The 21,360-nt window shown below is 44.5% G+C and overlaps 1 pseudogene across 1 annotated transcript in view; it reads right to left on the bottom strand.

The window, feature by feature from the left end:
* Positions 1 to 21,360, bottom strand: part of LOC108518724 (killer cell immunoglobulin-like receptor 3DL2) — a 43,242-nt pseudogene that overhangs the window by 17,423 nt on the left and 4,459 nt on the right. Inside the window, exons 5-8 of the transcript XR_001882460.1 lie at positions 20,261 to 20,547; positions 10,635 to 10,651; positions 8,375 to 8,661; positions 5,923 to 6,216 (exon numbers count right to left, since the gene is read on the bottom strand). The product of XR_001882460.1 is annotated as a killer cell immunoglobulin-like receptor 3DL2 (transcript). The remainder of the gene's footprint in view (positions 1 to 5,922; positions 6,217 to 8,374; positions 8,662 to 10,634; positions 10,652 to 20,260; positions 20,548 to 21,360) is intronic.

Genomic DNA, 21,360 nt, shown 5'->3' with positions numbered 1-21,360 from the left:
TTTTTTTTTTTTTTTTTTTTTACATTTCAAAATAGTTCCCAAACTAATTCTCCAAAACAATAAATGTTTGTGTGTATTGCTGGGCAGGTTATGCATACAAAAAAAGAAAGCACAGTGAGTCAGATTTGGCAGAGGAAACATATGTGGAAATTATATCATTTACTCTCTTTATAAAATTAAGTACAAAATGGAAAACACTGGTAAGGAAGAATGAGCTGTAGAGAAAGAAAACATCTTTCCAAGATGGCTGACTCAATGCTTTTTTGGCATATCTCATCCACCTAGAAGAATGAGCCGAATCCAGAACCAAAAACATGTGATCATCTCAATAGACATAAAGAAAAGCATCTTTAAAAAAAATTCAACATCCTTACCTGATGAAAACTCTAAAAAAATTAGGCATAGAAAGAATATACCTCCAAGTAATAAAAGCCATAGATGACATACCTAGAGTCAACATCATACTGAACAGGAAAAAGTTAAAATGACTCTGACTCCTCTGAGAACTGGCACAAGACAAGGACACAGACATCCACCACTCCCTATCAACATAGTACTGGAAGCCCTGTCAGAGCTATCAGGAAACAGGAAGAAATAAATATCTAAATTAGAAAAGAGGAAGTGCAATTATTTCTGTTGCTGATGCTATGATCTTAAATCTAGAAAATCCTACAGACTCTGCAAAGAATTCTTATGATTGATAAATGAACTCAGTAAAGTTTCAGAATACAAAATCAGTATGTAAAAACTGGTAGCATTTCTCTACACCTATAATGATCTAGCTGAGAAGCAAATCAATAAGGCAATCCTGTTTACAATAGATACACAAAATTAAAACACTCAGGAATACATTTAACCAACGTGGTGAACGATCTCTACCAGGAAAAGTGTAAGACACCCATGACAGCAATGATAGATGATATAAAAAAAAGAAAAAAAAATTCCATACTTATAGATCATAAGAATTAATATTGTTAAAATGACCATACTGCCTAAAGCAATCTACAGATTTAGTGCAATTCTTAAATGAAAATAGTAACACCAGTTTTCACAGAATTAGAAAAAGCAATCCTAAAATTCGTACAGAACCAAAAAAGAGCCTAATGGACAAAGCAATTTTAGGCGAATGTAGAAACTTGGTGTCATCAGGCTATCTGACTTCAAATTATGCTCTTAGGATATAGTAAGTTAAATAACACGGTGCTGGTATAGACACAGAAACAGAGATCAATAGACCAGAATAGAGAGCCCAAAAATACAGCCTCATATCTACAGTGAATGATCATTGACAAAGTCAACAAAACATACACTGCGGAAAGATATCCTCTTCAATAAATGGTACTGAGAAATCTCAATAGCCATAGGCAGAAGAGTAAAACTGGACCCAAATCTGTCATTATACACAAAAATTAACTTAAGATAATTAACAGCTTAAATGTAAATCCAGAACTATAAAATCACCAGTGGAAACCCAAAGAGAAGCTTTCTGGACATTGGTCTAGGCAAAGAATTCATTAGTAAAACCTCAAAACCACAGGTAACAAAAGTAAAACTAGACAAATGGGACTTAATAAACGAACGAGCTTCTGAACAGCAAAGGAAATAATAGCAGAATGAACCGACGACCTGCAGAATAAACGAAAATGTTTGCAAACTGTGCATCCGACCGGGGACTAACATCCACAATTTCTAGGCAACTCAAACAACTAATCAGAGCCCTCAAATAATAGCATTAAAAAGTGGGCAAAGGGATGTTTATACAGATTTTTCAAAAGAAGACATACAAATGGCCAAACAGCATATGAACAAGTGTTCAGCATCACGACTCATCAGAGAAATGCAAATTGAAACCACAATGAGATATCATCTTACAGTAGTCAGAATGGCTATTACTGAAAATGCGAACCAATATAACAGATGTTGGCAAGGAAGCAGAGAAAAGGAAACTCTTATACACTGTGGGTCGGTATGTAAATTAGTATAGCCTCTATGGAAGACAGCATGGAGATCTGTCAGAGAACCAAAAATAGAAACACCATTCGACCTAGCGGTCCCACTGCGGGGTGTCTACCCAAAAGAGAAGAAGCAATTATGTCGAACAAATACCTGCCCCTGTATGTTTATTGCAGCACTGTTTGCAACAGCAAGATATGAAATCAATCTAAGTAACTGTGAATGAATGATTGGATTAATAAAGTGTGGTGTGTATAAACAATGAAATAGTATTTGGCCATAAAATACAAAATCCTGTCATTTGGAGTAACATGGATGGAACTGGAGGCCATTATTTTACGTGAAACAACTCAGAAAGCCAAACACCACGTCTTCTCACTCTAAGTGGGAGGCGAGTAGTGCATACATCTGGATGTGGAGTGTGGAATGACGGACAGTGGAGGCTTGGAAGGCTGGAGGGCGGTGGGACCTGGGTGAGTGATGAGAAATTGCTTAACGAGTATGATGTACAGCATTTGGGTGATGGATATAGTCAAAGTCCTGACTTCACCACTCTGCAATATATTCATGTCACAAAGTTACACGTGTACCCCATAAATGTATACAAATAGGAAAGAAACTCTGTACACAGTAATCAATTGTGATATCTAGATATAGTCAATATTAAATTTAAAGCAGAATAATTAGTTAAAATATTGTGTACACAACAGTGAAGAGAGTATTTATCATCTAAGCCACAGGAAACTGTCAATATTAGTGCACAGAAAAAGAAAATAACTGAACAAGAAAGAGCAGTTTTGTGACAGGGTAAAAACTGAGGACAGTTTTAGAATGCTCCTAACTTGAGTTCCAAAAGGAAAGAATGAGAAAACAGGTCAGAAGCAATCTTTAAAGAGGCCAGTGTTGGTTATTTGGTGGACATAGACACACACATCAATCCACAGGTTCAAGAAATGCAGTGAATGCCAGGCGGAATGAATTAAACACACCTCACGTTCAACGTGACAGAAAAGCTGCAAAAAAGCATAACCAACCCTTCAACTTAGCCAGAGGAAAAGGATCAGCTGGTAAGGATTCAGAGGGAGCCAAGCATTGTCCTCCCCACAGAAAAAAGGAAAACATAAGCCAGTAGAACAGCGTCTTTACCCAGCTAAGATACCATCACCAGCCACCGACAATTCCTTACATAGTACTGTCCGAGATCAACACAGGAAAGAAACAGCACTGAAAGATAAAAGGACAAAGAAAGCTTTTCTCACTGACCCTAAAGGAAATTCTGATGACTGTGCCTCAAAGAGAAGGAAAGTGAAACCAGATGGGGTGTCGAAGATTCTGACAATAACTAAGAGCAGAGAAAGAACTTAAAATATGGCTATGCCAAAAATGAATATGGACCATACAGTACTGTATGAAAACATGCCCCTGTGTAATTTCTGGAAAAGATAGAATTATATATACCATGAAACATCATATAAGTAAATACAAACATATATAATAAATATACTCTAAAATCCTGTTCTTACACAGGAAGAGTGGAAATATGTTTTTATATTTGCAGTTTAATTTCTGAAATGATGAATTTCAGTTTTAAAAATATGTAACAAGTTCAGGATGAGTACACCATATATGTATTCCTAAACAACGTAGATCAAAAATAGAATGTTTTGAAATAGAAAACCACCAAAGAAGTCAGTGGGAAAAAGGGAATCAGGAAAACAACATAATAATAACACAAATATGATTGGAAGAACTGCGCAAACATAAACACAAGATTGTCAGAAAGTCTTGTTTTCTAAGACGCATTGTTGAAATTTACAAAGGATGTCAGTGTTAACAATTCACAGGGTTTGAAACTAAACAATGTAGAAATATACCAAGCAATCACTAACTGTTAGAAATGTGGTGTAGCTATATTAAAATTAGACAAAATAAGTCTTTGGGAAAAATCAGTGGAAAACATTAAGCATAACATTTAGGAAAAAAGCAGGTAAATTTATAGTATTTTTAATTTACCAGGAATATATAATCAATTTACACTTAATCACTTCCAGTAATATTCCTGCAAATATACACGGAGGAAGTGTCGCTGAAGTAAACAGAGAGGTAGGCAAATCCACAGCCACAGTGGGGTGTTTAACACTCTTCTCTCAGTTGTTGATAGAAGTGGTTCAGGGAGTTAGAGAGGATTTAGAAAGAGAATTGCTGGACTTGACCTAAGGTACAAGTCCACTTGCAACCACAGGACTCACATTCCTTACAAGCCCAACGACATTTAGAATCTCACTGGATTCTGAGCAGCCCTCACCACATGGCAGGCCCATGGACTTCTTGGAACACACCAAGCTCATTCTCACATTAGCATCATCCCCAGTGTCCTAAGTACATGAAATTTCCTTTCAACACACTCCCCAGGGCTTCTTCCCTCTTGTCTCTAAGATTGGAGTTTAAATGTGATCTCCCTGGTGAGGTCTCAGTGAGATGTTCCCCCCTGTACACTCCAAATGACAACGTTCCATGTTCCTTCATTTCACTCTGTGCAGGGCACTTTCACCAAGTGCTGAGGATTCACTCATTCATTCACTCATTCATCCATTCTACAAGTTCATTCATTCACTCATTCATCTATTCACTCATTCATTCATTCATCCATTCACTCATCCATTCATTTACTCATTCATCCATTCTCTCGTTCATTCATTCATGTTCTGCCTGTCTCTCCCACCCCACAGCAATGTGAGCACCATGAACCAAGGAGCTTGGCCGTGCTGTTTACTCCTGGCCATGCAACAGACAGAACTGATGGTAGGTGTGAAATAAATATTAGATGAACGAGTTAATGAAGAGGTCATTTACTGGGTGAGCTCAGTTCTCTCTGCTCTAATGCCCTCCCTCGGCTGACTTCCCTGAGTTGCCCCCTCGGCTGAGTGCAGTCCCTTCACTGGCAAATGGATCCTCAGCCAGCAGCACCTAGATGGTTCCATACTTTGTTCTTTCCCTCTCCTCTTGCTCCCTAAAGATTATCAATCTCCATGACAAGGCTGGAGAGCAGACAAGCCACACATTCGTTCCGGGGAGACAGTAACATGGAGTACAAGGCATTCCACATTTAGGAAGAGAACTCAGTTATGGAAGGTCAGAAACGAAAAGTTCCTACAGTCCCAGGTTGGTGGCCACAGCCCTAAATACTGATGGAGAATCACTGGAAATCTGTAGGGAAGATGTCTGGCTTGAGGCCACTGAGTGGAGAAGTGGCACATTCTTCTCAGTCTTCAGTGCTGAGCCTCTGTCCCCTCAGGGATCCAATGACCAAAGAGAAGAGCCTCTTCTCAACTCCTGGGATGGAGCTTGGTGCCCCAGGTAAATGAATGGGCCTCTTTCCATCTGCCATGTTTTCATCTAGCTTGGAAATCCTGGGAGTCCCGGGAGGCCCTCCCCAAGTTCCCAGAGAAGACTCCCCCACTGAGTCTCCAAGGTGTGGAGGGAGCAGGAGACATCCAGGGTGGAAAATGCCTCCCATCAAGAGACATGGAGGCTCCCCCAACGATGACTGCATCTGTGCCTCCCACGTGGAAATCACTCTTTGGTGAGATGTGGGGGCTTCTGGAAATGGGGAACGGTGGGCGGCCAATGCTACCTCTAGTCTTTCCAACCTGAGCCTGGCCTTTCATGCTCCTGAGTCAGCACTGATGCTGCTTAGATGTGTCCCATGTAGGCCTCTGTACAAAGACTGGGAAGTGTTTTTTGTGGCCTGTGCTCTATCTGCAAGCTTCATGTAGGGTTGCAGTTACCACCCCAAATTCTGATGTGATCTGTCTGTCTTGCTCTGTCTGTCTGCCTGTATGTTTGCTCTGTGTCTTTTCTATCCAGTATCTCTGGCTGACACCCCCATGGCCATCTGAGGTTCCCCTGAATGTGGCCATTGTCGTCCGTCTGAGTCCCACTATTTGGGGAAGAGATTGGTTTCCTCACCTGGGACAGAAATGGGCAGTGGGTCACTCGGGTCTGACCACTCGTAGGGAGAGTCACGGAAAGAGCCGAAGCATCTGTACGTCCCTCCGTGGGTGGCAGGCCCCAGAGGGAAGTCGGTCTGGAATGTTCCATGGACCCTCGGCACTGCAGGGAGCCTCAGTTCATGGGCCTCCCCCTCCCTGGATAGATGGTACATGTCAAAGGAGCTCTGGGAGCTGCAGGACAAGGTCAAGTTCTCTCCTGCGTGAACAGTGGGGCCCGGCTGGACTGAGAGAGAAGGTTTCCCGTATAGACCTGGAAGGAGAAGAGGCAGTTTCCTCAGGGAGGTTCTTCCTTGTCACAGCTCCCTTCACACCTGAGCTGAGAACTCACTCCCCTGCTCTATGACCTAATGCTGCTCTATGACCTAGTGCTCTCTCTTTCTCTGTCACCCTCCACCCCGTGTCTCTTCATGTCTATTTCCTCCTTCCACCTTCTCTCTCTCACCCTCTACCCCGTCTCTCTTCATGTCTATTTCCTCCTTCAACCTTCTCCGTGTCTCTAGGTCTCTGACCTCACTTCCCCATCCCTAGCTATGTTTTTTTTCTTTGTACCGTTTTATTCTCTCTGACCCTCCTTGGATTGGTTGACTTGATCTTCCTTTTTCTTTAATTCTGAGTCTCTCACTTTCTGTCTTGTTCAAAACTTTCTGCATATTTCTATTGTCTATCTATCTATCTATCTATCTATCTATCTATCTATCTATCTATCATCTATTTAACTATTTGGTGTGTATCTACAAATTATCTATCTATCATCTATATCTATGTATCATCTCTCTATCAATTGACTATCTATGTAGCCGTCAATCACCTATTATCTATATCTGTGTATCATCTCTCTCTCTCTGTTACCTATCTGTCTGCCTCTCTATCTCTATGTATCATGTATCTATCTCTTTATCTATTTATCATCATCATTATCATCTCTATGTATCATCTACCAATCAATCATCATCTGTGTATCTATAACCTATCTATTATCTATCATCTATGTATTTATCATCTATCTATCCATCTGTCATCTCTCTGTCTCCATCTCCTTGTCTTTCTCTGCCTCTCAGTCTGTCTCGTTGTCTTTGGAATATCTGCAATTCATCCCCCACATCTCCATCTTTCTCTCTCCTTGTGCCTCTCCCTCAGGACTCTGATTTTAGGGCTTTTCTCAGTTCCCTTCCATCACTCTCTCCACTTCTCTGCCCTCTTTTCTCTCTCTCTCTTTTTAAAAATTATACTTTAAGTTCTGGATTACATGTGCAGAATGTGCAGTTTTGTTACATAGGTATATACGTGCACTGGTGGTTTGCTACACCCAACAACCCGTCACCGTCACCTACATTAGGTATTTCTCCTACTGTTATCCATCCCCTAGCCCCTCACCCCCTGACAGGACCTGGTATGTGATGTTCCCCTCCCCTGTGTCCATGTGTTCTCATTCTTCAAGTCCCACTTACGAGCAAGAACATGCGGTGTTTGGTTTTCTGATATACCTAAAGGATTACAAATCATTCTACAATAAAGACACATGCACACATATGTTTATGTCGGCACTATTCAAAATAGCAAAGACTTGGAACCAACCCAAATGTCCATCAATGAGAGACTGGATAAAGATGTGGCACATACACACCATGGAATACTATGTGGCCATAAAAAGGCTGAGTTCATGTCCTTGGCAGGGATGTGGATGAAGCTGGAAACCGTCATCCTCATTTCTCTGTCTTTATGTGGCTGTGAGCTTGTCACTCCCCTTCCTCTGGCTCATTCTCTGTGTGTTTATGCCTTTGCTTTTTAATGTCCCTGATTTCTCTCTGTGTCTGTCGGTAATCCTATCATATGTGCGGTTATTTGGAATATGAGCCTCAGAATCCAGTCTGGAGACCCCAAGTGCACAGCACACGGGTTGTTGTTCTGGGGCCATGATATCCTGAGAAGGTTGCGGCTCCCCTGAACACGAGGCAGAGGTGTCAGAATGAACACGGCATCTGTAGGTGCCACAAGGTCTGAGGTCCCAGGGCCCAACTAAGGTGAGAAATAAGGGTGTTCTTGGGTTCTCCTGGTAGAGATCACTTTGTGGAGGTAACACAGAGATGAAGCTTCTAACCTGTGCCAGGTCTCTGAACAAAGTCAGCACGGAAGGACGCCTCTGTCCGGGACATGTCTGTCTGTCCCCTTTAACTCTTTCTCTCTTTTCTACCTCTCTGTATGGCCCCTGTGTCTGTCCTCTGTTATGACACCTGGTCTGTACTTGTGTCTCCTGTTTCTCTGTCTCGGTTGGTACAGACCTCACCAAGTGAATTTCTCTCCATAAGAATCCCACACTCATCTTCCTCATGAACACCTGGGGCTTCCAAGTCCTGGATCATTCACTCTGTGTCCCAGTGACAATGAGAAGAATGTCCGGGCACTCTCACCTGTGATCACGATGTCCAGGGGTCACTGGGGCTGACCATTCATAGGGGAGTGAGTAAAAGAACCGTAGCATTGGTAGGTCGCTGCAAGGACAGGCGTCATGGGACACGTGGAGATGTTGGCCTTGGAGCCCCCATCATGGAGCTCTCCAACGAGGCATAAGGGGTCCTCAGAGATCCCCTCTCTGTGCAGAAGGAAGTGCTCAAACACGATATCTGACCAACATTGCAGGATGACCGTCTCTCCTGATTTCACCAGGGGACCTGGGAGGGCCAGGAGGGAAGGTTTTCTGTGGACTCCTAGAAAGAGAGGTTGTGAGTTTAGAAGGCGTCTCTCTTCTTCATCCCATCCACCGGACCTGGAATCAGTGAGGCTTCCCCTCCCCGGGTCTGTCTCTCTCCTCCCTCTCTGTGTCTCCGTGTTCTTTTCTGTGCCTATAACCCCTGTTGCAGGTGCCTCCATCCGTCATGTTATTTGGTGCCCTGCCTATGCAGTTGACATGCTGACCACATCATGGGAGGGTGACGTATGCCGGCTTTTTCTACCTTGCATGACGCCCAGCGGGCCTCCAGCCAAGAGCAGAAAATGGCTTCCTGGAAATTGTTGTGACCACAATTGCCACCTTGCGTCATTCACTATGACCAGCTCAGAACACGTCTCAGATCCAATCTTTCCAACACAAGATGATGGAATTCTGGGTTACATTAAAGACTTTTGATGTACTTTTGTTGTTTTTATCTGAGATTCAAACTCTTCTTCGTGTGTAATATGCAAAATATCTAACAGATACTATTAATATTATCAGAGTAATTGTGACAAAAAGTCAGTCTAATTTTCCTGCTTGAGTTTCTTGTACTAAACCAGTGGCACAAGAAGTGCTTGAATCTGGGAAGTGGAGGTTGCATGAGCTGAGCTCGTGCCACTGAACTCCAGCTTGGGTGACAGAGGAAGAGTCTGTCTCAAGAAAGAAAAAAAAAAAAAAAAAAAAGGAAACTAAATTACCTATAACAACAAACAGAGGACTCAGGTTACCACACTTTAAGGGGTTCTCTAAGGTTATATAAAGTACAACATCCTCATGAGAGGGGATACAGAGAACCACTGGGCAGAAAACTGTGTCTAAAATACATCCGTGGATACACAGCTCCTTTATAGTTGACAAAGGCTGCCATGTGGTTTAAGGTGGAATAGAATATTTTCTCAACAAATAACAGGACCATAGGGTTACAAGTACGAAAAAATAAATCTGAACTTATCCTCACACTATAAAAACACTTCTTATTTTTTACCTTGTTATTATACATTTTTTATGCTTTATTTATTATTATTATTTTTTGAGATGGAGTCTCACTCTGTCGCCCAGGCTGGAGTGCAGTGGCTCGATCTCAGCTCACTGCAAGCTCCACCTCCCGGGTTCACGCCATTCTCCTGCCTCAGCCTCCCGAGTAGCTGGGACTACAGGCGCCCGCCACCTCGCCCGGCTAGTTTTTTGTATTTTTTTAAGTAGAGACGGGGTTTCACCGGGTTAGCCAGGATGGTCTCGATCTCCTGACCTTGTGATCCGCCCGCCTCGGCCTCCCAAAGTGCTGGGATTACAGGCTTGAGCCACCGCGCCCAGCCTTTTATGCTTTATTTTTAAAATTGGCAAATAAAAATTATATACAGTCGTCCTTCACTATTCCTGGGTGATTGGTTCCAGGATCCCCATTCAGGTGCCAAAATCTGCAGATGCTCAAGCCTCTTGCATGAAATGGCACAGTGAAGCTGGGCGCGGTGGCTCACGCCTATAATCCCAACACTTTGGGAGGCTGAGTTGGGTGGATCATGCGGTCAGGAGTTCGAGAACAGCCTGCTCAACATAGTGAAACCCAGTCTCTGCTAAAAATACAAAGAAAAAAAATTTACCTGTGCATGGTGGCATGTGCCTGTAATCCTAGCTACCAGGGAGGCTGAGGCAAGAGAATCACTTGAACCTGGGAGGCGGAAGTTGCAGTGAGCTGAGATTGCGCCACTGCACTCCAGCCTGGGTGAGAGAGTGAGACTCCGAAAAACAAACAAACAAAACAAAACAAAAAAAACGGCATAGCAATTGCATACAACCCATGCACACCCTCATGTATACATGAAATCATCTCTAGATTATTTATAATTCCTGACACAGCATACGTACCATTCCATTTGTGTCCGTTCAACATAGTTTTGCTTTTGAAACTTTGTATTTTTTCTCTGAATACTTTGGTTTATAGTTGGTTTAATAAACACCTGTAAACCCCACAGATCTGGAGGAGCCAGCTGTGTATTTTTAATATGAAAGATGATGTGTGGACATGTGTCCCTGTGGAGATGAGACTAACAAGGCCTATGACTCTACAAATGTTTTATCTTGCAATGACTCTGCCAGTTTTCCAGGTCTGCAGAGAGTAAGAATATCACTTGTTCATCTGATTCACGATCCTTGGAACCTCCTATGTGCTACATTTTTGGATGAAATTGGAGTCCTGGAGATGAATCAGGCTCCCCCTGCTTCCAGAAGCTCAGAGTCCAGGGGTGAGAACCCAGTGGAGAACAGATGGGGTTACATGGACATAGTAATGGTAACACCAGAAACTTTCGGCAAGAAAAGAGTCACATTACTGAAACCACGAGGGTAGACATGTTTATTTGAAGAAGAGGCAATTACATTGAAATTATTTTAATAAATGTATAAGTTTCACTGCTGACAGAAGGCTGAAAGATAGTCTGAGGGGAGGTGGAACAGCATGAGGGAAGGTGGAACAGCATGTGTCTAAGTGCTGTGTTAAGAGGGAGCCTCTTGTATGTTTGGAATTGTGAGTTCCTCAGTGTGACTGCAGCCTCCAGTAGGACTAGGAAATAAGCCAGTAGGTTGGAGAGGTGGGCAGGGGTCAAGTGAAATGGAGAATTGTGGGCTAAGCAAAGGAGTGTGTTTTCTTTCTAGCAGGCAGTGGGGACCTTAGACATTGGAAAGCAAGGGAGAGGAATGTTCAGATTCGTGGTGTGAGGAAGAGCGATGCTCTAAGATGCAGAGTCGCGCCTTCAGATTCCTGCTGCTGTTACATTGGAGCTGGCAAGCCGGTTTTGAGACAGGGCTGTTGTCTCCCTAGAAGACCCCTTCAAGGCCTGACTGTGGTGCTCAAGGGCAGGAGTCAACTTTCGATCTGGGCTCAGCATCTGGAAGCTCTATGTACACTCTGGTATCTGTTGGGGGTCTCTTGGGCCTGTGAGAAGGGCGAGTGATTTTTCCCTGTGTGAAAACGCAGTGATCCAACTGTGCGTATGTCACCTCCTGAGGGTCTGGTTCATCAGAGTCCTGGAGAGAGGGAAATGTTGAGTGAGGGAGGGGCTCACATTCTTCAGGACTAGTAGGGAATAAGATTGGATCCACGAGGCTGGACCGAGGAGGACCTACCTCTGGATTCACTGCTCTTTCCACTCCTGGCTCTTGGTCCATTACAGCAGAATCTGTAGGAGACGGAAGTTATCAAAACAGCTGGGAAGGCACTTCTGGGTCCTCATTTCATGTTCAGACTCCAACACACAGGGGGAGGCCATAGGTGCCTGAGGTCCCTCAGTTGCCAACAGCCAGACTCAGACATTCTGTCTCTCTTAGTTCAAGGACCCATCCCATGAATAGCTCTCAATTTCCATCCCGTTGATTCTGTCTCCCACTCTGCCTGTCTGGAACCTTCTCCTGGATGTCAGTGGGCCCTGCAGGGACATGAGGATACAGTTCAGAATCGGCAATGGTCTGTGAGCGGAAGTGAGGCAGAGTGTCTGGTGCTCTCTCTAGAAAGCCCTGGCTTCTGTGGGCTCCTGCCCTTAGGCTGGAGCCATCCTGCAGGTGAGGAACACACACCTGCTGCTCCCATCCTGCTTCCCCACACGACCCTGAGGTCTCTGGCCTCTGCTTCGTGAGACCCTTACTCTTTTTGGTTGGAGCACCAGCGATGCAGGAGAAGAAGAAAATGGTAAGAGGATCATGACCACTGAGGTCCAATCAGAACATGGCAGGTGTCCTGGGGTTACCTGGAGGAAACGAGACTCCAATAAAAGATAGTGACAGCAGTTCCTTTTTATGGATTGTCTCTCATTTCTTGATTGAACAGGTAACCTTGGGAATGTCTCCTTAGGACAAGCGGCCTGATGGCGGGAGACCAGCTTTCCCCTGCTCTCAGTTATAGCTCTCACAGTAACCATGGACGTGCCTGAATATACACTTGCTTTAGTTTTGGATAATTTGACCCTTGAAATCTCACATTGAAATTTAACCCGCCAGTGTGGAGGTTGGCCTTTTGGGAGGTGTTTGGGCCATGGGGGTAGATCCATTGTGAATAGATTAATGCTGCCCCACACGGGACGGGGTTAGCAAGTTCTCCCTGTATTAGATCCTGGGACAGCTGGTTGTTAAAAGAACTGGGGGCGGGCGCGGTGGCTCAAGCCTGTAATCCAGCACTTTGGGAGGCCCGAGGCGGGTGGATCTCCGAGGTCAGGAGATCGAGACCATCCTGGCTAACACGGTGAAACCCCCGTCTCTAATAAAAATACAAAAATTTAGCCGGGCGTCGTGGTGGGCACCTATAGTCCCAGCTACTCGGGAGGCTGAGGCAGGAGAATGGCGTAAACCCGGGAGGCGGAGCTTGCAGTGAGCCGAATGGCGCCACCGCCTCAGCAACTGGTTGTTAAACAGAGCTTGGAAACTCCATTGCACCCCTTCCCCTTGCTCTCTCTCTTGCCGTGTGATCTCTGTGGTCTCTGCACACACAGACCCTCCTTCCCTTCTGCCAGAGTGGGAGCAGCCTGAGGTCATTACAAGAAATAGATGCTGGTTCCATGCTTCTAGTACAGCCTGCAGAACTGTGAGGCAAATAAATCGCTTATCTTTAGAAGTTACCTAGGCTCAAGTGTTCTTTTATAGCAACAAAAATGGACTAAGACATTAGCATCGTGAGATCAGGAGGAATGTCCCAGAACAGCCTGGGCTGTCTTCCTATTCTTCCTAGAGGAGGACGTCATGCAGTGCTTTAGCTCAGTGCTTCCTGTGGCTCCAGGGTACAAAATCCAGGCTGGGCTGATTTTCGGGTTCCCCCAGATACACTGCATATGGGGTGATTCTATATGTCCTGAGCAGCTTTTCTGAGCCTTGGGGGACTGGCTCACATTGAAATATATGCTTCAGTTGTCACTTGCTGCTTTCGTGTTAGTAATGAACCTGCTTATGTCATGTATTCTCTGTGTGTTCTGTCTCCCTGGAGTGACAGTGAGTGATAGGAACTGGCATAGCCCCAGGTGCAGTACAGGAGGTGTTAAGAGTCTTCTCTGGGAAGACTGGACTGGGATTCATGCACAGTGAATGTGCTTTAGGATTTCTACATGCACAGCACCCTTGACTCAAACAACTTACATTCTCCAAGAAAAGGAAAGAAAAGTGAAATCAAGATCAAAAACGCGAAGCAGAATTCTCTTACATCAAACAGCCAGGAAATAGCGTTGAAGCCCGTTGGAAACATGCTACTCTTTGTGATCTCGGGAGTCATATATTAGGTTGCTGTTCTACATGAGAGGCTGGGGGAAGGACAATGTCCTCCACCATCTATTGCTTCAATACAACCTGTCCTTCCGTGGATTGGTAGGAAAGGGGGGCAGGAGCTACTGCTGGTGCTGATCTCTGATTCCAGGATCTGAACTCACTGCAAGTAGTATTAGTGTTTACCTCTCCATGGTCTATCTAAATCTCCACAGGTGATTGGAAGTAGGGGTAAGGTGGGGGATTTGGGTGAGGGGGCCAGCATTTTGCAATGAGCAGAGCACTTCCTCTATTCCAGGACCTGTGCTGGTGGGTTCAGGGAGCTTTCATATTTTCTATATGATCTCACACTCACAGAAAGCAAATGGGGAAGAGGTTTTAGGCTGATTGCCTAATGGATAAGATAAAGGATCAAAGAAGTAATTATAGAGAAATAGAAAAATAATGATGGTAATCCAGGTGCCATTGTCACTCGTGTGTGTTACATTATATTTATGCATTTCTTAATTTTATTCTTTGAGACGGAGTCTCCTTGAGTCACCCAGGTTGGAGTGCAGTCATGTGATCTCGACTCACTGCAACCTCCACCTCCTGGGTTGAAGTCATTCTCCTGCTTCCTCCTCCAGAGTAGGAGCTGGGATTACAGGCATGCACCACCATGTTCAGCTAATATTTGTATTTTTATTAGAGATACGGTTTCACCATGTTGGCCAGGCTGGTCTTGAACTCCTGACTTCATGGAATCCACCTGCCTTGGTCTCCTGCAGTGCTGGGTTAGAGGCATGGGCAACCGTTCACAGCCTTGTATATTATGCTGTAATAGGTCCCTTCATTTCCACCACCCCTCATCTATCTGTCACTCCTCTGCCAGGTATTGATTTACGTGTAGGAGGAATAAATCTCAGAAAGAATTTAATTAAGCAAGGATTAAACAACTAGGAAAATCAAACCCAGCGAGTCCTCCCTGCAAATGATTCTACCTCACAAACATATCTTATATCCATGTCCTTCATCCACTTAGTGTCTAAATCAGCACCACATTTCACCAGTGGGGCAGAAATCGCCTTTTCCACGGTCTCCTAGATTCCAGTTACGCACCTGGGCCTCCCTTATTTTCATGTCAGTCACTATTAATCATGTAGGGATTCCTAGCTACCCTGAGGTGAATCCAATGGCTGTGAGTATAAAACACACAATCCTTGTTCCTCCTTAGTTTCCTGCGTACCCAGTGTGCTGTCCTCTCTCTCCAGTGGTCTTGTAATTCTCCCAGCATTTCAGGCAGTGTCTGAAAATTTCTCAGCATTTCAGGTAAAGCCTCTTCCTTCCACCCAAGATTGTTTTTACCTTTGTGCCTTCAAGGCTGACAGTTGTGTGTGGAAAATCCTTCCGCCAGTCTTTCAGGGATTCAATCCATTTTTTTTCATTAATGTCACAAATATCTGATTAGTGAGACCTTCTCTGTCACCCAAAATTATACACTCAGCATTATCTATTATTTATTTTAAATTCCGACTGGGCACAGTGGCTCACACCTGTAATCCCAGTACTTTGGGAGGCTGAGACGGTCGGATCACTTGAGGTTGGGAGTTTCAGACAAGCTTGGCCAACATAGTGAAACATCCTCTTTACAAAAAATATACAAAAAGAATTAGCTGGGCTTGGTGGTGGTTGCCTGTAATCCCAGCTACTCGAGAGGCTGAGGCAGGAGAATCACTTGAATCCAGGAGGCAGAGGTTGCAGTAAGCAGAGATCGTGCCACTGCACTGTAGCCTGGAAGACAGAGGGAGACTCTGTCTCAATAAACGAACAAGCAAATAGATTTCTTGCACAGATGCTTTCCAATGGATCATTCATTTATTGGTCCACTTGTGCATTCATTTTCTGCCCTCCTATTTAACCATCTGCAAGATCAGTGTCCCAAGAGCAGAGGCCAAGTGCATCTTGTTTCCTGTTTATGGAAGGCAGGAGAATGCTGTCCCACTCCAAAATGTCCCTGTCCTAGCCTCCATAGCTTGTGAATACGTTATTTTACATGGAAAGGAGGAATGAAGATTGCAGACAGAATTACGGTTGCTAATCAGCTGAACTTAAGACAAGGGTATCCTGGATGATTTCAGGGAGATTATGATGGATTTTCATCTTGGTGAACCCAATCGAATCCCCAAGTTTTCCAAAGATGAAGAAGAAGGGAGAGCAGCATTCAGAGAAAGAAGTGTGGTAAGGAAGAAGAGTCTGAGTGATGCCATGTGAGTTGTGACCAGTCTTTGTGGGTTTTGAAGAAGGAGGAAGGGGACCAGGAGCCAAGGAATGTGGGAGCCTCCAGAAGCTGGGACAAGTGAGAAGCAAATTCTTGCCTGGAACCTTCAGAGGGAAGGCAGCCTTGCTGTCATCTGATTTTAGCCCAGTGAGATGCATTTCATCCTTTGAGCTACAGCACTGTAAGATAATTAAAAAACCGTTTTGTTTTCACCCACGAATCTTGTGGAAATTTGCTATGGCAACAGTAGGAAAGGATTCTAACTGCACAGCCTGAGCATGGGGCCATGACTGAATGAGTCAGTGAGTCGAAGTGTTCATGCATGAGCTCTGTTCTCTGTTACTGCAAGGCTCTTGCTTTGCTGAGTCAGCCAGGGTTGCCTCATGACCAACAGGAGCTCATTCCTTGGCAAGTGGAACTTCTCTAAAACACCTCACCCTCATTAGATGTTCCCTTCCCTTCCCTCTTTCAAGCCCCCAGGAATTTATCCTCCAGTTAGGAATTCAGGGAGAACAAACACTGCATTTTTCCTGAGAAGGATGTCAGATTGGCAGTCATTCTTCTAGCTTGTAGGAGGTCTCATCTCCATAAAATTAGAGATTAAGAGATTTCACTGAGCCCTGTGTTGGGCCCAGATCCCTTTCACTGTTGGAGTATCTGGAGTTCGGAGATGGTGGAAGACAGGCGCACAATGTCAGAGCTGCGAGATGCTGACTCAACGCCTGAATCCAAGGCTTCCATCTCCCCAGGTTTCCAAAAGCAGATATAAGAGGGTTCTGTACTCACCAGTTTTGGAACTTGGTTCAGTGGGTGAAGGCCAACCATTGGAAGGGTTCCCTAGAACACGAGACAGGAGAGAGGTGAGGAAATGAGGCTGCCTGTCCTCTACTCAATGGAAATCTTTGAGGTTGGTTCATGGCCAACACTCTGTTATTTAATATTGGGCCCTGGGAATCCTGGGATCCTTTTCTCCATAATGTTTGTATGTGATGCCCACTGTCTTGAGAGTTCAAGGTATAAAAAGAAAGCAGGAGCATCACTCTACCTGATCTAAAAATATGTTACAGAGCTGTAGTAAGCAAAACAGCATGACGTTGGCATAAAGAAAGGCACATAGAACAACGGAGCAGAATGAAGAACACAGATACAATCCATGCATTTACATCCAACGGTTTTTTTTTTTCCTTTCCTCTTTCGAGATGGAATCTCGCTCTGTCACCCAGGCTGGAGTGCAGAGGTGCAATCTCGATTCACTGCAACCTCAGCCTCCTGGGTTCAATCAATTCTTTTGCCTCAAACTCCTGGGTAGTGGTATTACAGGCGCTGACCACCATGCTCAGCTGATTTTTGTATTTTTAGTACAGACGATGTTTCACCATGGAGGCCAGGCCGATCTTGAACTCCTGGCCTCAGGTGATCCACCTGCCTTGGCCTCCCAAAGTGCTGGAATTGCAGGTGTGAACCACCATGCCCAGCCTATCCGATGGACTTTGACAAAGGTGCCAAGAACTTACAATCAGGAAAGGACAGACTTTTTAATAAACCGTGCAGGGAAAACTGGATATCTACATGCAGAGGAATGAAACTGCACCTCTGCCTCTCACCATACACAAAAATCAAATGAAAATGAATTAAAGATGTGAGTCTAAGACTGAACCTATGAAACACGTAGAAGAAAGTCTTGGGGAAATGCTCCAGGACATTTGTCTGAGGAAAGACATTTCGTTTAAAACCTTAAAAACACAAGTAATCAAAGCAAAAAATAGACCATTGGGATTACATCAAACTAAGCAGCTTCTGCACCGCTAAACATTAACCAACAAAGTGAAGAGACAACCCACAGATTGGGAGCAAATATGTGCAAACTATGCATCTGAGACGGGATTAATAACTAGAAATATAAGAAGCTTAGACAACTCAATAAAACAAATGATTTAATTAAAAAGGAGCAAAAGACCTGAAATTTCCCCGCATATGAAAAAGTGCTCAGTATCACTTATCATTAGAAAAATGCAAATTAAAATCAAAGTGAGTTGTCATCTCACCCCATTAAAATGGCTTTTAGACCGGGCGTGGTGGCTCACGTCTATCATCCTAGCACTTTGAGAGCCTGAGGTGGGCGAATCACCTGAGGTCGGGAGTTTGAGACCAGCCTGACCCACGTGGAGAAGCACTGTTTCTACTAAAAATGCAAAAATTAGCTGGGCGTGGTGGCGCATTCCTGTAATCCCAGCTATTCGGGAGGCTGAGGCAGGAGATTCACTTGAACCCGGGAGGTAGAGGTTGCGGTGAGCCAAGATCGCGCCACTGCACTCCAGCCTGGGTGACAAGAGCAAAACTCCATCTCAAAATAAATAAAATAAAATAATAAAATAAAATGACTTTTAGCTGCAAGACAGGCAAAACAAATGCTGGCAAGGTGGTAGAGAAAGGAGAACCCTGGTACCCTGTTGGTAGGAGTGTAAATTAGTACAGCCATTACGGAGAAAACTATGGAAGTCCTTTAAATAACTACAAGGAGATTGGGCGCAGTGGCTCCCACCTGTAATCCCAGCACTTTGCGAGACTGAGGCGGGCACCTCACTTGAGGTCAGGAGTTTGAGAGCAGCCTGGCCAACATGGGGAAAGCCCATCTGTACTAAAAAGCACAAAAAGGAGCCAGGCATGGTGGCATGCACCCGTAATCCCAGCTCCCAGGGAGGCTGAGGCAGGAAAGTCGTTTGAACCCAGAAGGTGGAGGTTGCAAGGAAGCAAGACCACATCGCTTGAGCTCCAGCCTGGGCACAAGGGAAACTGTCTCAAAACAAAACAAAACAACAAACGAAAAACTATAAAGAGAACTTTCATAGTATCCAGCAATTTCCCTGCTGGGTTTATATCCAAAGGAAAGGAAATCAGTATATTGAAGTGATATCTACACTCGTATGATTGGTCCAGCACTGTTCACAGTAGCCAAGACGTAGAGACAACCTACCTGCCCCTCAGTGGGTGAATGGATAGAGAGAATGTGGTACATACACACAGTGGAGACTACTCATCCATAGAGACAGTAACATCCGACATTTGCAGCCACATGGATGGAACTGGAGCTCATTACAAAGATTCCCATTTCTCACCCATAGGTGGGAGCTAAAAGGTGGATCTCATGAAGGTAGAGAGTAGAATGGTGGCTACCAGAGGCCAGGAAGAAAAGGGAGGAGGGTTAAAAAATATATATATACACACACACATATATATACACACATATACACACACATATATATATACACACATATATGTATACACACACACACATAAATATATAAATGTATTTATGATCACTAGACTTTACACTTAAAAATGGTAAAGGTGGCTGGGCATGGTGGCTTACACCTGTAATCCCAGCACTTCGGGAGGCTGAGGCGGGCGGATCACGTGGTCAGGAGTTTGAGACCAACCCGACCAATATGGTGAAACCCTGTCTCTACTAAAAATACAAAAAATTAGCCTGGCGTGGTGGTGCACGCCTGTAGTACCGGCTACTCAGGTGGCTGAGGCAGGAGAATCGCTTGAACCCAGGAGGCGGAGGTTGCAGTGAGCCGATATTGCGCCACTGTACTCCAGCATAGGGGACAGAGCTAGACTCCGCCTCAAAAAATAAATGTTAGAAGTGGTAAACTATATAGGTATATTTAACCTCAATAAATAATTTTTCAAACAAAGAGACAATGGCCCTAGAAGTTGCTGGTGATGATATGTCTGTGTGGGTGAGAGGCCAGGATGGGCTTCTGGGAAATGGGTAAGGTTGAGGGGCTGAGGGAACCTCTGATCTCCCCAAACTGAGCCCAGTCTCCCCTCCTCTGGGTCTGTCTTGACAGCTTTCTCCATCTGCCTGGGTATCTGGAGCTCTGACCGTGGACCACCACGCAGGCCATGCAGGAGGGTTTGGAGGTGCCCTCTCTGCCATGCTGTGCCCTGATTCCCCCCTCACACCCAGGCTTCGTCTTCTCTCTGCATCCAGCCCTCTCTCCATCATCAGCAGGAAGCTCCTCAGCTATGGCTCCAGGATCATAAGACATGGGACAGACATGGGGTTTCCTCAGCTGTGACCGAAACGGGCAGTGGGTCACTCGGGTCTGACCACTCGAAGGGTGGGGCACGGAAAGAGCCGAAGCATCTGTAGGTTCCTCCGTGGGTGGCAGGGCCCAGAGGGAAGTCGGTCTGGAATGTTCTATGGACACTGGGCACTGCGGGGAGCCTAAGTTCACGGGCCTCCCCCTCCCTGGATAGATGGTACATGTCAAATGAGCTCTGGGAGCTGCAGGACAGGGTCACGTTCTCTCCTGCGCGAACTGTGGGGCCCGGCTGGGCTGAGAGAGAAGGTTTCTCATATTTACCTGGAAGGAGAAGAGGCAGTTTCCTCAGGGAGGTTCTTCCTTGTCACAGCTCCCTTCACACCTGAGCTGAGAACTCACTCCCCTGCTCTATGACCTAATGCTCTCTCTGTCTCTCATCCTCTACCCCTGTCTCTCTTCATGTCTGTTTCCTCCTTCCACCTTCTCTGTCTCTCTAGGTCTCTGACCTCACTTCCCCATCCCGAGGTGCGTTTTCCCTTTTTGTATTGTTTTATTCTCTCTGACTTTCCTTGGATTTGTTGATTTGATGTTACTTTTTATTAATTCTAAGTTTCTCACTTTGTGTCCTGTTCATGACTTTCTACATATTTCTATACGTTATCTATTGGTCTATTTATCTATTCAGTGTCTATCTATAAATTATCTGTCATCTATATCTATGTATCATCTATTTATCTCTCTATCAATTGTCTATCTATCCATCAATCATCTGTTTTCTATATCTATGTATCATCTCTCTCTCTCTCTCTGATTTCTCTCTCTGTCTGCCTCTCTGTCTCTCCCCATGTATCATCTACTTATCTATCTGTCTTCATCATCATCATCTCTATATATCATCTATTAATCAATGAAACAAGCAATCATCATCTATGTATCTATAACCTATCTATTATCTATCACCTAACTATTTATCATCTATCTATATCTATCTATCCATCTATCATCTGTTTTTCTCTGCCTCTTGGTCTCTCTAGTTCTCTTTGGAATCTCTGTAATTCATCCCCACATCTCCCTTTCTCTGTCCTTGGGCCTCTCCCTCAGGACTCTAATTTTGGTGCTTTTCTCTGCTCCCTT

The sequence above is a fragment of the Rhinopithecus bieti genome, unplaced genomic scaffold (assembly GCF_001698545.2).
Source record: "Rhinopithecus bieti isolate Rb0 unplaced genomic scaffold, ASM169854v2 scaffold_47117, whole genome shotgun sequence".
Classification (NCBI taxonomy): domain Eukaryota; kingdom Metazoa; phylum Chordata; class Mammalia; order Primates; family Cercopithecidae; genus Rhinopithecus; species Rhinopithecus bieti.
This window is presented reverse-complemented; position numbering and strand designations above follow the sequence as displayed.